We start from the raw sequence: 15,408 nt of genomic DNA, 5'->3' as shown, positions 1-15,408 counted from the left end.
TTTTTTCTTGTGTCAACATAGAACAACTGGAGTGTTGTGTGAATTTTTGTGATTTTTTGGGGTTCGTTTGGACATTTTTATGCATTAACTGAGTTTTCAATGCATTTATGTGCATAATTCAAATTTGAACTACATGCACATGCTACAGTGCATATAAATTGGTTGAAAAATCAAATCTGTGTCCTTAGGTGCATGCTTAGATCCCATGCAAGAAATGGGAATGAATTTCAAACACCAGGGCACCGTTGATTGCTGGTAAAACATTGAGATGCCTCGTTTTTAAATGGTAGTAAATCCCAAACTCGTCCGAAATTCATGAAACTTGGCATGCTATCATGGAGCGGCATCAACATGCCGTGGTACAAATTTTGTCCCATTTGGGGCAGGTTTGGATATATGCTTTTCATAAACCGGAGCTTCTCACAACAAGAATGATGGTTTTCGGTAGGGAACGTCCCACCTTTGGGTACGAAACGATATCCATTGCCTCTTATTGCTTTCAATTTTTTCTCGTGTCAACATAGAACAACAAGAGTGTTGTGTGAATTTTTGTGATTTTTCGGGGTTCGTTTGGACATTTTTATGCATTAACTGAGTTTTCAATGCATTTATGTGCATAATTCAAATTTGAACTACATGCACATGCTCCAGTCCATTTAAATTGGTTGAAAAATCAAATCTGTGTCCTTGGGTGCATGCTTAGGTCCCATGCAAGAAATGGCCATGAATTTCAAACACCAGGGCACCGTTGATTGCTGGTAAAACATTGAGATGCCTTGTTTTTAAATGCTAGTAAATCCAAAACTCGTCTGAAATTCATGAAACTTGGCATGCTATCATGGAGCGGCATCAACATGCCGTGGTACAAATTTTGTCCCATTTGGGGCAGGTTTGGATATATGCTTTTCAAAAACTGGAGCTTCTCACAACAAGAATGATGATTTTCGGTAGGGAACGTCCCACCTTTGGGGACGAAACGATATCCATTGCCTCTTATTGCTTCCAATTTTTTTTTCGTGTCAACATAGAACAACAGGAGTGTTCCGTGAATTTTTGTGATTTTTCGGGGTTCATTTGGACATTTTGATGCATTAACTGAGTTTTCAATGCATTTATGTGCAAAATTCAAATTTGAACTACATGCACATGCTCCAGTGCATATAAATTGGATGAACATCAAATCTGTGTCCTTGGGTGCATGCTTAGGTCCCACGCAAGAAATGGGAATGAATTTCGAACACTAGGGCACCGTTGATTGCCGGCAAAACATTGAGATGCCTGGGTTTTTAAATTCTAGTAAATCCAAAACTCGTCTGACATTCATGAAACTTGGCATGCTATCATGGAGTGGCATCAACATGCAGTGGTACAAATTTTGTCCCATTTGGGGCAGGTTTGGGTATATGCTTCTCACAAACCGGAGCTTCTCACAACAAGCATGATGGTTTTCGGTAGGGAACGTCCCACCTTTGTGGATGAAACGATATCCATTGCCTCTTATTGCTTTCAAATTTTTTTCTTGTGTCAACACAGAACAACTGGAGTGTTGTGTGAATTTTTGTGATTTTTCGGGGTTCGTTTGGACATTTTTATGCATTAACTGAGTTTTCAATGCATTTATGTGCATAATTCAAATTTGAACTACATGCACATGCTACAGTGCATATAAATTGGTTGAAAAATCAAATCTGTGTCCTTGGGTGCATGCTTAGGTCCCATGCAAGAAATGGGAATGAATTTCAAACACCAGGGCACCGTTGATTGCTGGTAAAACATTGAGATGCCTCGTTTTTAAATGGTAGTAAATCCCAAACTCGTCCGAAATTCATGAAACTTGGCATGCTATCATGGAGCGGCATCAACATGCCGTGGTACAAATTTTGTCCCATTTGGGGCAGGTTTGGATATATGCTTTTCATAAACCGGAGCTTCTCACAACAAGAATGATGGTTTTCGGTAGGGAACGTCCCACCTTTGGGTACGAACCGATATCCATTGCCTCTTATTGCTTTCAATTTTTTCTCGTGTCAACATAGAACAACAAGAGTGTTGTGTGAATTTTTGTGATTTTTCGGGGTTCGTTTGGACATTTTTATGCATTAACTGAGTTTTCAATGCATTTATGTGCATAATTCAAATTTGAACTACATGCACATGCTCCAGTCCATTTAAATTGGTTGAAAAATCAAATCTGTGTCCTTGGGTGCATGCTTAGGTCCCATGCAAGAAATGGCCATGAATTTCAAACACCAGGGCACCGTTGATTGCTGGTAAAACATTGAGATGCCTTGTTTTTAAATGCTAGTAAATCCAAAACTCGTCTGAAATTCATGAAACTTGGCATGCTATCATGGAGCGGCATCAACATGCCGTGGTACAAATTTTGTCCCATTTGGGGCAGGTTTGGATATATGCTTTTCAAAAACCGGAGCTTCTCACAACAAGAATGATGGTTTTCGGTAGGGAACGTCCCACCTTTGGGGACGAAACGATATCCATTGCCTCTTATTGCTTCCAATTTTTTTTTCGTGTCAACATAGAACAACAGGAGTGTTCCGTGAATTTTTGTGATTTTTCGGGGTTCATTTGGACATTTTGATGCATTAACTGAGTTTTCAATGCATTTATGTGCAAAATTCAAATTTGAACTACATGCACATGCTCCAGTGCATATAAATTGGTTGAAAAATCAAATCTGTGTCCTTGGGTGCATGCTTAGGTCCCATGCAAGAAATGGGAATGAATTTCAAACACCAGGGCACCGTTGATTGCCGGCAAAACATTGAGATGCCTGGTTTTTAAATTCTAGTAAATCCAAAACTCGTCTGAAATTCATGAAACTTGGCATGCTATCATGGAGCGGCATCAACATGCAGTGGTACAAATTTTGTCCCATTTGGGGCAGGTTTGGGTATATGCTTCTGATAAACCGGAGCTTCTCACAACAAGCATGATGGTTTTCGGTAGGGAACGTCCCTCCTTTGGGGACGAAACGATAGCCATTGCCTCTTATTGCTTTCAAAATTTTTTCTTGTGTCAACATAGAACAACTGGAGTGTTGTGTGAATTTTTGTGATTTTTTGGGGTTCGTTTGGACATTTTTATGCATTAACTGAGTTTTCAATGCATTTATGTGCATAATTCAAATTTGAACTACATGCACATGCTACAGTGCATATAAATTGGTTGAAAAATCAAATCTGTGTCCTTAGGTGCATGCTTAGATCCCATGCAAGAAATGGGAATGAATTTCAAACACCAGGGCACCGTTGATTGCTGGTAAAACATTGAGATGCCTCGTTTTTAAATGGTAGTAAATCCCAAACTCGTCCGAAATTCATGAAACTTGGCATGCTATCATGGAGCGGCATCAACATGCCGTGGTACAAATTTTGTCCCATTTGGGGCAGGTTTGGATATATGCTTTTCATAAACCGGAGCTTCTCACAACAAGAATGATGGTTTTCGGTAGGGAACGTCCCACCTTTGGGTACGAAACGATATCCATTGCCTCTTATTGCTTTCAATTTTTTCTCGTGTCAACATAGAACAACAAGAGTGTTGTGTGAATTTTTGTGATTTTTCGGGGTTCGTTTGGACATTTTTATGCATTAACTGAGTTTTCAATGCATTTATGTGCATAATTCAAATTTGAACTACATGCACATGCTCCAGTCCATTTAAATTGGTTGAAAAATCAAATCTGTGTCCTTGGGTGCATGCTTAGGTCCCATGCAAGAAATGGCCATGAATTTCAAACACCAGGGCACCGTTGATTGCTGGTAAAACATTGAGATGCCTTGTTTTTAAATGCTAGTAAATCCAAAACTCGTCTGAAATTCATGAAACTTGGCATGCTATCATGGAGCGGCATCAACATGCCGTGGTACAAATTTTGTCCCATTTGGGGCAGGTTTGGATATATGCTTTTCAAAAACCGGAGCTTCTCACAACAAGAATGATGGTTTTCGGTAGGGAACGTCCCACCTTTGGGTACGAAATGATATCCATTGCCTCTTATTGCTTTCATATTTTTTCTCGTGTCAACATAGAACAACAAGAGTGTTGTGTGAATTTTTGTGATTTTTCGGGGTTCGTTTGGACATTTTTATGCATTAACTGAGTTTTCAATGCATTTATGTGCATAATTCAAATTTGAACTACATGCACATGCTCCAGTCCATTTGAATTGGTTGAAAAATCAAATCTGTGTCCTTGGGTGCATGCTTAGGTCCCATGCAAGAAATGGCCATGAATTTCAAACACCAGGGCACCGTTGATTGCCGGCAAAACATTGAGATGCCTGGTTTTTAAATTCTAGTAAATCCAAAATTTTGTTAACCATTCACGTGACGCCATGTGTCTTGGTTTTAATGGCTGTAGGAGGTGCCGTGCAGACAGCTGCTTGACCTTGACTGAACGGGATTTCTGCAGCTCTTGATCGCAAACGATTTAGATAGAACACCCATATGCAAAGTGAGAGCAGCGCAGGATTTGTGCATCCCTTCAACGAAAACGGTTGTTCTGGATGACCCGTGTGCAACCAGGTACAAACAATTTGGTAAGATTTGCATCTGTCATATTGGGTATGTTGCCATTTGTCAAACTGGAAAGATTTAGATTTGTTGATCTAGTAACGTTGCCATTTTCAATCCTTGTAACACTACGATTTGTCAAAATATGCAGCTAGAAATCATTAGCACTATGTCATTTTTGCAACTAAAATTCAGTAATTAAGCATAGATTTCATTCATAGATTAAGCATTTGTTCTTAATTTATACAAACAGTTCAACTCGACAGCTGAACCGACCAAACTTCTCCCCAATTTATACAAACAGTTCAACTCGAACGCCCACTACCGCTCCAGACGATCCCTCTCGAAGCGACGGGACTGCTCGTAGATCTCCTGATTCCTCGCCTCTACGTCGGTGTGTGCTGCGGCCACGGCTGCGGTAAGGCTCTTTGCATGCTCGACGAGGCGCTCCTCCTCCTCCCGCAGGAAATCGATGTAGCGCGCAAGGTCGCTGACGCATGTGCGGTCCTCCACCTCCGCCTCCCTCCTTCGGGCGGCGGTGATGGAGCGGGTGATGATCCCGGCGGTCGACGGTGGGCTGGCGGCCACGGTGGCCGATGATGGGCCGGGTGGGGGCCACGACCACCACCTCCCGCCCTCGGGCCGCGATGGCGAAGCGGGTGATGGCCACGGTGGCCGGCAGTCGGGTGGCGGCCACGACGGCCACCTCCCGCCTTCGGGCCGTGACGGCAGAGCGGGAGATGGCCCTGGCTTTCGATGGTGGTGTGGTGGCCTCGGCGGCCGGCAACTGCTGCTGACGGGCAGCGGCGGCGGATTGTGTGGTGGGTGTTCCGCGCACACCAACAAGGACGCCACGTGCACTACACTACGCCGGGGACTACGCCGCCGCCGCGTTGTAGCCTCCCAGCTAGAGCTGTCCTCTGATGATGGCGGAGTGGCTGAGCGACGACGACGGACCGGTGCCATTGGCAATTGTGGGAGAAGCGGATGAGATAAGCTACATGGAGGGAGGGGAAAATGCGACGCAGGACTCGCCGGCCGTGAGGGTTTTTATAGAAGGCCGGTAAGCATTGGGATTTTGGGGGATTTCACCGACTCGGGCGGGAAGCTTGCGCGGGAACGGGCTCACCGATGATTCATTGGTGCCACCGTTAGGCCAAAAGAACGCCCCCGCGCGCTACGCAAGCTTGCGCTGTAAGCTGTCTGCGGCAGCGGGGTGACAAGACGTGCGAGAGGAGGACGAGAGGACACGTACACATACATTTAATAAAAAAATGTTTGCGATTTAATTACCTACTATACCCCGTCCTAGTTTATAAGTAGGATTTAACTAATAAAATGCGAATACATGTCGCCATAGATTATATCGTTGGAGTCGTATTTGAACATAGTTTCCAGCTATACAATTTTTGTAACATGCATTAACACTTTTTTGGTTAAATTTCAGGTTATACACCAGCAGGCGTTTGCCCGCAATACACACGGCTTATTCCATCACAAACAGCTGTGATGGATCAACTGTCTGCCATGTATCGCACACGCAACTCTAATATGATTCGTGCTTGATGTCTCCGTCATCGCTCGCACACTTCATATTATTTTCCACGTATAACTGTGCCGTCCTCTGCTCGCGTCCCTCGGCAAGCTCTGCTCGCCATGAGGCGCCGCAGCGCGCTGTGCTCACCGTTAGGTGCCGCGACGCGCTCTGTCGCGTCCGTTGGCGCGCTCTGCTCGCGTCCATCGGCGCGCTCGGCTTGTGGACAACTTTTCCTTGACGCGACCGCGCAGCGCTCTCCTCGCGTCCCTTCGCGCGCACTCTGCCAGCGGTTGGGCGTGCGTACGATCACGCCTGGGGCCCCATACACATGCGGTTGCGCCGCGCGCGTTGCCGCGCGATGCAGTTACGTGCGGCACGATGGAGTTTCATGCTGCAAATTAGAACTGCCATCAGGGCCTGCCGATATTCCTGGCCGTCCGACTTCCCCTTTAATTCCCATGGCCATTATAACCTTAGTCTCTTCAACCTTTCGATCGCGCCCCACAACACAACAAGCACACCCACGAAGACACATAGAGAGGGGATGTCCGGCGGCGCTCCAATGGAGTTCGACGAGCATACAGTGGAGACCCACGCGAGGGAGACGGATCTCTCGGTGATGTACACCATCGACCCGGCCGTGGTGGACGACTACATCAACGGCGTTGAGCAGTTGCTTGCTGGAGACAAGTACAAGGTTTTTTTTGACAGAAAGACTGTAAGGGAACCCCTTACAGTATAATTGGTGCAACAAACCCAAATTGCAAGTACCATGCCTTGAACCTGGGTGGGTGGGAAGGCATCAGCCCCTTCCCACCACTAGGCTATGCCTTAGTCTGCGAGACAAGTACAAGGTGGTCGGCATCGACCTCTAGTACACCGCCGGTCATCCCGGCATAGATCAGAAGGCTGCCGTCGCCCAGTTGCGCATGCGCCATCATGTCCTCATCTACCACTATTGCATGGCCACAGAGCCTTGCGACCGTTTCAACAGGTTTGTCAACAGCACCGACTACAAGTTCGCCACGGTGGATACCAAAGACGATGTAAAAGCGCTCAGTGTTACGGGCTTGGCCTACAAGAACCTTGTCGAAATCCGTGACCACTACAGGGTCTGGGGCAGCACGAAGCAGGACTCCCTGGTCGAACTCGCCTCGGCCATCATCGACCCCTACTATGAAAAGATGAAGCAGGATGCCCAGAGAACAAGTCCCGTATCCTGGCACAAGGCCTGGATGTGGCAACTGGATGAACCTCACCTCAGGTTCGCGGCCAAGAGCGTGTACACATGATACGAGATGCATAGGTGGATCGTTGATATGAGGAAGTGCCTCGTTACCCAAATCGACGAGCCCGGATCGAGCGACAAGAAGAGCAAGCATCACAAGAAGTAGATGATGATTAGATGATCGTTTATGCTAGTTAATCATGCATCTAATATATAGTTTACTTTATTGGTGTGTGTGGAAATGTCATGTGTGCAGTAGCCACCTATATAATTATGCATGTAATAGTTTACTTTGGTGTGTGCAAATGCCATGGTTGTAGTAGCCACCTATGTAAGTGGATGTTTAATTTGGTTATGCAAGCATGTCCTTGTAAGTGTGTGTATATATATGTTGTTGTTCTGTATGCAATCCCATCGCACAACACACACGTCTTATTAGCAGCAACCGTGTGTGTTCTTATCGGTCTTCAGACACATTTCTGATTACACACCTATTTGCCGCGTATCACACACATCTTGTTAAGTTGAACCATTTCTGTTCTCATGTCTCAACGCAAACAGTTCATCCGAGTGAACCGCATGCCGTATATCGCACACACCTTTGATCTGGCTGACAGTTTCTTTTGTGTTGCCTAATAACAAACAGTTCATCCGAGTGAGCCGTATGCTGTGTATCGCACACGCCTCCATCTGGCTGCCCGTTTCTTTTGTTCCTCCTCATCGCAAACAGTTCATTGAACTAAAACCGTATGCCCTTCATCGCACACGCAACTAAAACCTGAACCGTGTTTGATGCATCCGTCATTGCAAATGTTTTACACATTTCTGACGGTTTTCATACAACACGGTTTGCGATTATGGCATCGCACACAGTTTCTGGAAGGGTCTCTGATCATAGTGTCGCGTTAGCAGCATCCTGCAGTAGTGTAAAATCATGCATAAAATAATTTAGAGAAGATTCAAATAATATTCATAGATAAGCTGATCATAAATCCACAATTCATCGGATCTCGGAAAACACACCGCAAAAAATTATTACATCTAATAGGTCTTCAAGAACAATGAGGAGAACATGGTATTGAGAATCAAAGAGAGAGAAGAAGCCATCTAGCTACTAGCTAAGGACCCGTAAGTCTGTGGTAAACTACTCACGCTTCATCGGAAGGGCAATAGAGTTGATGTAGAAGCCCTCCGTGATCCAATCCCCCTTTGGCAAGGTGCTGGAAAAGGTCCCTAGACGGGATCTCACGGGTACAGAAGGTTGCGACGGTGGAAAATTGTTTTCGTGGATGCCTCTGGTGGTTTGGGGATATTTGGGAATATATAGGCGAAAGAATTAGGTCAGGAGGAGCACGGGGGCCACAGGGGTGGGGGCGTGCCCTACCCCCTGGGCGTGCCCTCCGTCCTTGTGGCCGCCTCGTGGCTCCTCTGACTTCATCTCCAAGTCTCCTAGTTGTCTTCTGGTCCAAGAAAAATCATCGCGAAGGATTCATTACGTTTGGACTCTGTTTGGTATTCCTTTTCCACGAAACTCAAAAACAGGGAAAAAACAGGATATGGCACTGGGCTCTAGGTTAATAGGTTAGTCCCAAAAATAATATAAAATATCATATAAATGCATATAAAACATCCAAAACCAATAATATAATAGCATGGAACAATAAAAAAATTATAGATACGTTGGAGACGTATCACCTCACCGCGTACAGTCCTCTTCCGATGGCTGTCGTTCATTGACCACGTTGACCACGCCGCGCGGACAACACCAGGCGGTGGATGACGGTGAGGCAGGGAACGATGCAGAGCCTGGGAACATGCGGAGGGTAGTACAAGGGGTTGACTGGTTCGGCTACGGTGTGAGGCTGCCGTCGCCGCAAAATAACAAGGGGTGTGGGTGAGTAGAGGGATGGCCTGGCCAGTAGTGGGGGCGGTGAGGCCTGTGTGACAGCACAACCGGCCACGGGAGGCAGGACCACGCGGTGGTTTGGACGACTGGAGCATGAAAATCAGAGGTTGAAGAAGCAGGACGCCCGTTGGATGTTAACAATCCGACGGTCACTGGTGATAGAATCGTTTGTTGACTAAGTTGACAAAGCCCTGCATATGCGTCAACTTAGTAGGGCCACAAGTTAGCCTCAAAATCTTGTTGGCCCAGGTGTCATGGGGAGCACTCATTATTTTTCGCTTAATAAGGAGGCACTTCCTTCCGTGCCAAGATATAGCTGGTGAGTCCCAACTGTCATTGGGAGGGTTCATTCTTTTTAGCGTAATAAGGAGGTACTTGCTTGCGTGCGGCCATGGACCAGGTGGGTCCCAACTTTCAGCCTCTCCATGTACATCCCTCTTCCGATGTTGTTGTTTGTTGACAACGATGACCATGCCGTGCCGAGAACACCAGTGCGATGGACGACAACGAGACCCAGGAAGGGAATGACCCGGAGGCGGCGCAGCCACATCAGCGGAGGGACATGGGTGAGTAGAGGGATGGGCTGGCCAACGGTGGGAGTAGTAGGGGGCGGTGAGGCCTACACGTCAGCACAGCCAGCCATGGGAGGCGGGAGCAGGCGGTCCCGCTGGCGCTGGATTTGGCGGCTGGAGCAAGAAGATCAGAGATTGAAGAAGCATGACGGCCGTTGGATTGCCATCCAACGGTCACGTCTGCTAGAATCTTTTGTTGACATATATAATAAGTAAACAAATCTTGCATACGCGTGAACTTAATAGGCCCACAAGTCAGACCATTCCCTATTTTTTTAATAATTTATAGCTCATTGCAACTTCTTATGCAATTTATTGCAGTCCCCTTTTTGTTGGCCAGGGCGAGGGTAAAAAGTTTAAACGAAATTTGGCATATGTCGGTGGGGTCCAAACTATTTTTAATAACGAAATGTCGAGCCATATTTAAAGAACTTTCAAGATATATTTAAGTTAGGTTAAAGCCTAGTGAAATTGGAATCTGAAAATGTGAAAAAATTCAGAAATTTGAAAGTAATTGCCAATTTGTTGTCTGTTTTTAATATTTACAGCCCATTTCATATTACTTTGAAGATTTGAAGCAATCTTGAAAGAGTTGCAGCCCATCAGGGTATAGAAAAATAAGTAGGCCTGCATTGGGTATTCTTCAGAAAAATAAACTGGGCTCATTTTCACAAAGAAAAAATAGCTGGGCAGGTCATGTGGTAAAATATAAGCCTGGGCTAGACGGGCCACAACCTAGTTGAAACGCTGCTCCGTGTCAACAATAACAGAAAACAATACTGCTCGAGCAGCTACATCCCAGGTGTCAGGCGATCTTGTGTTGTTCTCTTGTCTATTGACTATATACGCTGATAATCTCGTGGGTCCCAGATGTCAGCAAACCACTAGGAGGAAGCATTTTCTTTTTGGGACAATTACATTTTTACCCCTAGTTGGTTCCTACCCACGGGTTTTGCCCTTACTTTTCGAGCTTACTCAGTTTTGGCCTTACTTTTTCCGTCGAGGTCCCTCGAATGCCCTTTGACCGTTTGACCAAAACTTTGAAAATTCATAACTAATTCATATGAACTCAGAAAAATGCAAATAAGATATAAAAATCTTCAGATAAACCTTACCTTTATGTGCATATCATTTGCATTCAGGACAAATGCACCCTTTCAACTACCTGAGTTAATTAATGTTATTAACATTATTAAAAATAAAAAGGTATAAACAATATTTTTTCATGAATAAAAATTACATGCAAATGTAGCTGATGTTTCTGAACGTCCTGATATCTTATTTACATTTTTCTGAGTTCGTATCAACTTGTTATGAAGTTTCCAAATAAAGGTCAAAGTTGTCAGAACATTCTTAACAAGATGATACGAACTCAGAAAAATGCAAATAAGATATGTGGATGTTCAGAAAACATCACCTACATTTGCATGTAATTTTTATTCATGAAAAAAATATTGTTTATACCTTTTTATTTTTAATAATGTTAATAACATTAATTACCTCAGGTAGTTTAAAGGGTGTTTTGTCCTGAATGCAAATGGTATGCACACAGAAGTAGTGTTTATCTGAACATTTTGATATCTTATTTGCATTTTTCTGAGTTCATATGAATTAGTTATGAATTTTCAAAGTTTTGGTCAAACGGTCAAAGGGCATTCGAGGGACCTCGACGGAAAAAGTAAGGGCAAAATTGAGCAAGCTCGAAAAGTAAGGGCAAAACCCATGGGTAGGAACCAACTAGGGGTAAAAATGCAATTGTCCCTTTCTTTTTCTATACACTGACAATGGAGTATATAACAAAAAATGAGGAACTTCCTTGCGTACGGCAATGGACATGGTGGGCCCCTACTGTCATCCTCTCCATGTACAGTCCTCTCCCGATTCCTCTTGATTGTTGACCATGTTGACAATGCGAGAGGACGGCGCCGCGGTGAGCGCACCAAAGCGCGCGGAGGATGACGGCGAGGCCTCGGACGTCGGCGTTAACGATTTAGGAGACGGTGGGACGGCGATGCGTGCGCTGAGGCGCAGCCAGCCGTGGGAGGTGGAAGCAGGCAGCCCTGCTGGCGCTGGTTTGGTTTTGGCGGCTGGAGGAAGATAGGGATGAAGAAACATGACAGACTGTAGAAGCAGTATGAGTACTTAACAACCTTAACTGAAACCAGAAGGGGCACTTAACAACCATATGTAAAAGTAGTATGAGTACTTATACAGGTTCAACCTGATGACCCACAAGTATCGGGGATCTATCATAGTCCTTTCGATAAGTAAGAGTGTCGAACCCAACAAGGAGTAGAAGGAAATGACAGGAGGTTTTCGGTAAGGTATTCTCTGCAAGCACTGAAATTATCGATAACGGAGAATAGTGTGATAAGATAATTATCGGTAACGGAAAATAGTGTGATAAGATAATTCGTAATGGGTAACAACAAAAGTAACTAAGGTGCAGCAAGGTGGCCCAATCCTTTTTGTAGAAAAGGAAAAGCCTGGACGAACTCTTATATAAAGCAAAGCGCTCCCGAGGACACATGGGAATTACTGCCAAGCTAGTTTTCATCATGCTCATACGATTCACGTTCGTTACTTTGATAATTTGATATGTGGGTGGACCGATGCTTGGGTGCTGTCCTTCCTTGGAAAAGCCTCCCACTTATGATTAACCCCTCTCGCAAGCATCCGCAACTACGAAAGAAGAATTAAGATAAATCTAACCATCGCATGAAACATATGGATCCAAATCAACCCCTTACGAAGCAACGCATAAACTAGGGTTTAAGCTTCTGTCACTCTAGCAACCCATCATCTACTTATTACTTCCCAATGCCTTCCCCTAGGCCCAAATCATGGTGAAGTGTCATGTAGTCGACGTTCACATAACACCTCTAGAGGAGAGACAACATACATCTCATCAAAATATCAAACGAATACCAAATTCACATGATTACTTATAACAAGACTTCTCCCATGTCCTCAGGAACAAACGTAACTACTCACAAAGCATATTCATGTTCATAATCAGAGGAGTATTAATTATCATTAAGGATCTAAACATATGATCATCCACCGAATAAACCAACTAGCATCAACTACAAGGAGTAATCAACACTACTAGCAACCCACTGGTACCAATCTGAGGTTTCGAGAGAAAGATCGGATACACGAGATGAACTAGGATTTGAGTGGAGATGGTGCTATTGAAGATGTTGATGGAGATTGACCCCCTCTCGATGAGAGTATCATTAGAGAATATTCAAATACCACAAAGAGCCAGCTATATTAGGGTAATTATGTTAGAATTAAGCCGGATAGCTTCTCACTTGCTATGGCTTGGACCTTTTATGGTGGATCTCGGCGCACAGAGTCCTTTTTTCTATATTTTTAGAGAGAGAGAATTAATATATGATCTATTTGAAGCTGCTACAGGTATGCGAATGTGATGACGATGGCTTTGATTTCCCCCTCCCGGAGGGAGGCTTCCCCGGCAGAACAGCTCCGCCGAAGCACTAGATTGCTTTTGCCCACGTTCCGCCTCAAGACGGCGGCGCTTCGTCCCGAAAGCTTCCTTCTGATTTTTTTCAAGGTCAAAACGCATCATATAGAAGAAGATGGGCATCGGGGGCCTGCCAAGTGGCCCACAAGGCAGGGGGCGCGCCCAGGGGGTAGGCCCCCCCACCCTTGTGGATGGTTGGTCGCCCCCCTCTGGTGCTTTCTTAGCCCAATATTTTATATATATTCTAAAACAATTCTCCGTGAAGTTTCAGAACTTATGGAGTTGTGCAGAATAGGTCTCTAATATTTGCTCCTTTTCCAGTCTAGAATTCCAGCTGCCGGCATTCTCCCTCTTCATGTAAACCTTATAAAATAAGAGAGAAAAGGCACAAGTATTGTGATATAATGTGTAATAACAGACCATAATGCAATAAATATCAATATAAAAGCATGATGCAAAATGGATGTATCAACTCCCCCAAGCTTAGCCCTCGCTTGTCCTCAAGCGAAAGCCGAAATCGAAAAATATGTCCACATGTCTAGAGATAGAGGTGTCGATAAAATAAAATACGGACATGAGGGCATCATGATCATCTTTAGAACAGCAACATATATTGTCATATAATTTCTTACGTTAAATTAAAAATTCATTCACAAGGTAAAGTATGAATCAGAAACTTCATTGTAAATGACCAAACTATGATCTCAGTCATCGAAGCAATTGCAATTTATCATAACATCGGAAAGAGTCAATTCAAGAGCTTTTCAGCAAGTCCACATACTCAACTATCATTTAGTCATTCACAATTGCTAACACTCACGCGATACTTATGGGTTCAAGGCTTCAATAGGACACAGAGAAAAATAGGGGCTTATAGTTTCGCCTCCCAACCTTTTACCTCAAGGGTAATGTCAACAATAATACTTTATGATAACCTACATCCGAGTGGAAATATGTATCCAGATCTCTCCAACACATAGTTCTTGCCAAAGGAAAAAGTGTAAAAAGGAAAGGTGAAGATCACCATGGCTCTTGTATAAGGGTAGAAGATAAAAGTAAAACATAGGCCCTTTGCAGAGGGAAGCAGAGGTTGTCATGCACTTTTATGGTTGGATGCACAAAATCTTAATATTGCCGCTTGTGATAAAGAACTTTATTATGAAGTCCGTCGCTTTTATTTCTTCCATATCACAAGTTCGTATAAAGCTTATTTTCTGCACATTAATAGAGCATACATATTTAAAGATCATTTTTTATTGCTTGCACCGATGAAAACTTACCTGAAAGATCTTACTCAATCCATAGGTAGGTATGGTGGACTCTCATGGCAAAACTAGTTTAAGGGATGTTTGGAAGCACAAGTAGTATCTCTACTTGGTGCAAATAATTTGGCTAGCATGAGAGGGAAAGGCAAGCTCAACATGTTGGATGATCCAGGATAATATAACTTCTATCCGGATAAAAGAAAACATAACCCATTATGTTGTCTTCCTTGTCCAACATCAACCTTTTTAGCATGTCATATTTTAATGAGTGCTCACAATTCCAAAAGATGCCCAAGATAGTACATTTATATGTGAAGCCTCTCTTTCTTTATTACTTCCTATTAATTGCAACAAAGACCAAAACTATGTTTGTCAGTTCTCAACAACTTTTATTCATCATACTTCTTGTATGTGAAGTCATTACTCTCCATAAAATCACTATATGATCTTTTTACTTCTTTTTATTATTTTTATTTTTATTTAATTACCCTCAAGATCATAGCAACATAGCAAAGCCCTCAACTCAAAACTACTCTTTATTATATATAAGTCACGGACTCAATTACATAGATAGAACTCCAAACAAAACTCAAAGCTAGATCATAGTAAAAACTTTATTCTACTAGATCAAGATATAGCCAAAAGGATCGAACTAAGAAAAACGATAAAGGTAAACGTGTGATGGTGATACGATACCGGGGCACCTCCCCCAAGCTTGGGAGTTGCCAAGGGGAGTGCCCATACCCATGTATTTATGTCTCTTTCTTCGGAGGTGGTCATGTGATATTCTTGGCGATGATGCCCCTTAGGATGCGATTCTCTTCCTCGAGCCTATTATTTTGCTGCTTAAGATCCATTACCTCCTTGTGAAGTTT

This window comes from Triticum aestivum, chromosome 5D, assembly GCF_018294505.1.
Source record: "Triticum aestivum cultivar Chinese Spring chromosome 5D, IWGSC CS RefSeq v2.1, whole genome shotgun sequence".
Classification (NCBI taxonomy): domain Eukaryota; kingdom Viridiplantae; phylum Streptophyta; class Magnoliopsida; order Poales; family Poaceae; genus Triticum; species Triticum aestivum.
The sequence above is the reverse complement of the archived record's forward strand: the minus strand, read 5'-3'. Positions refer to the sequence as shown.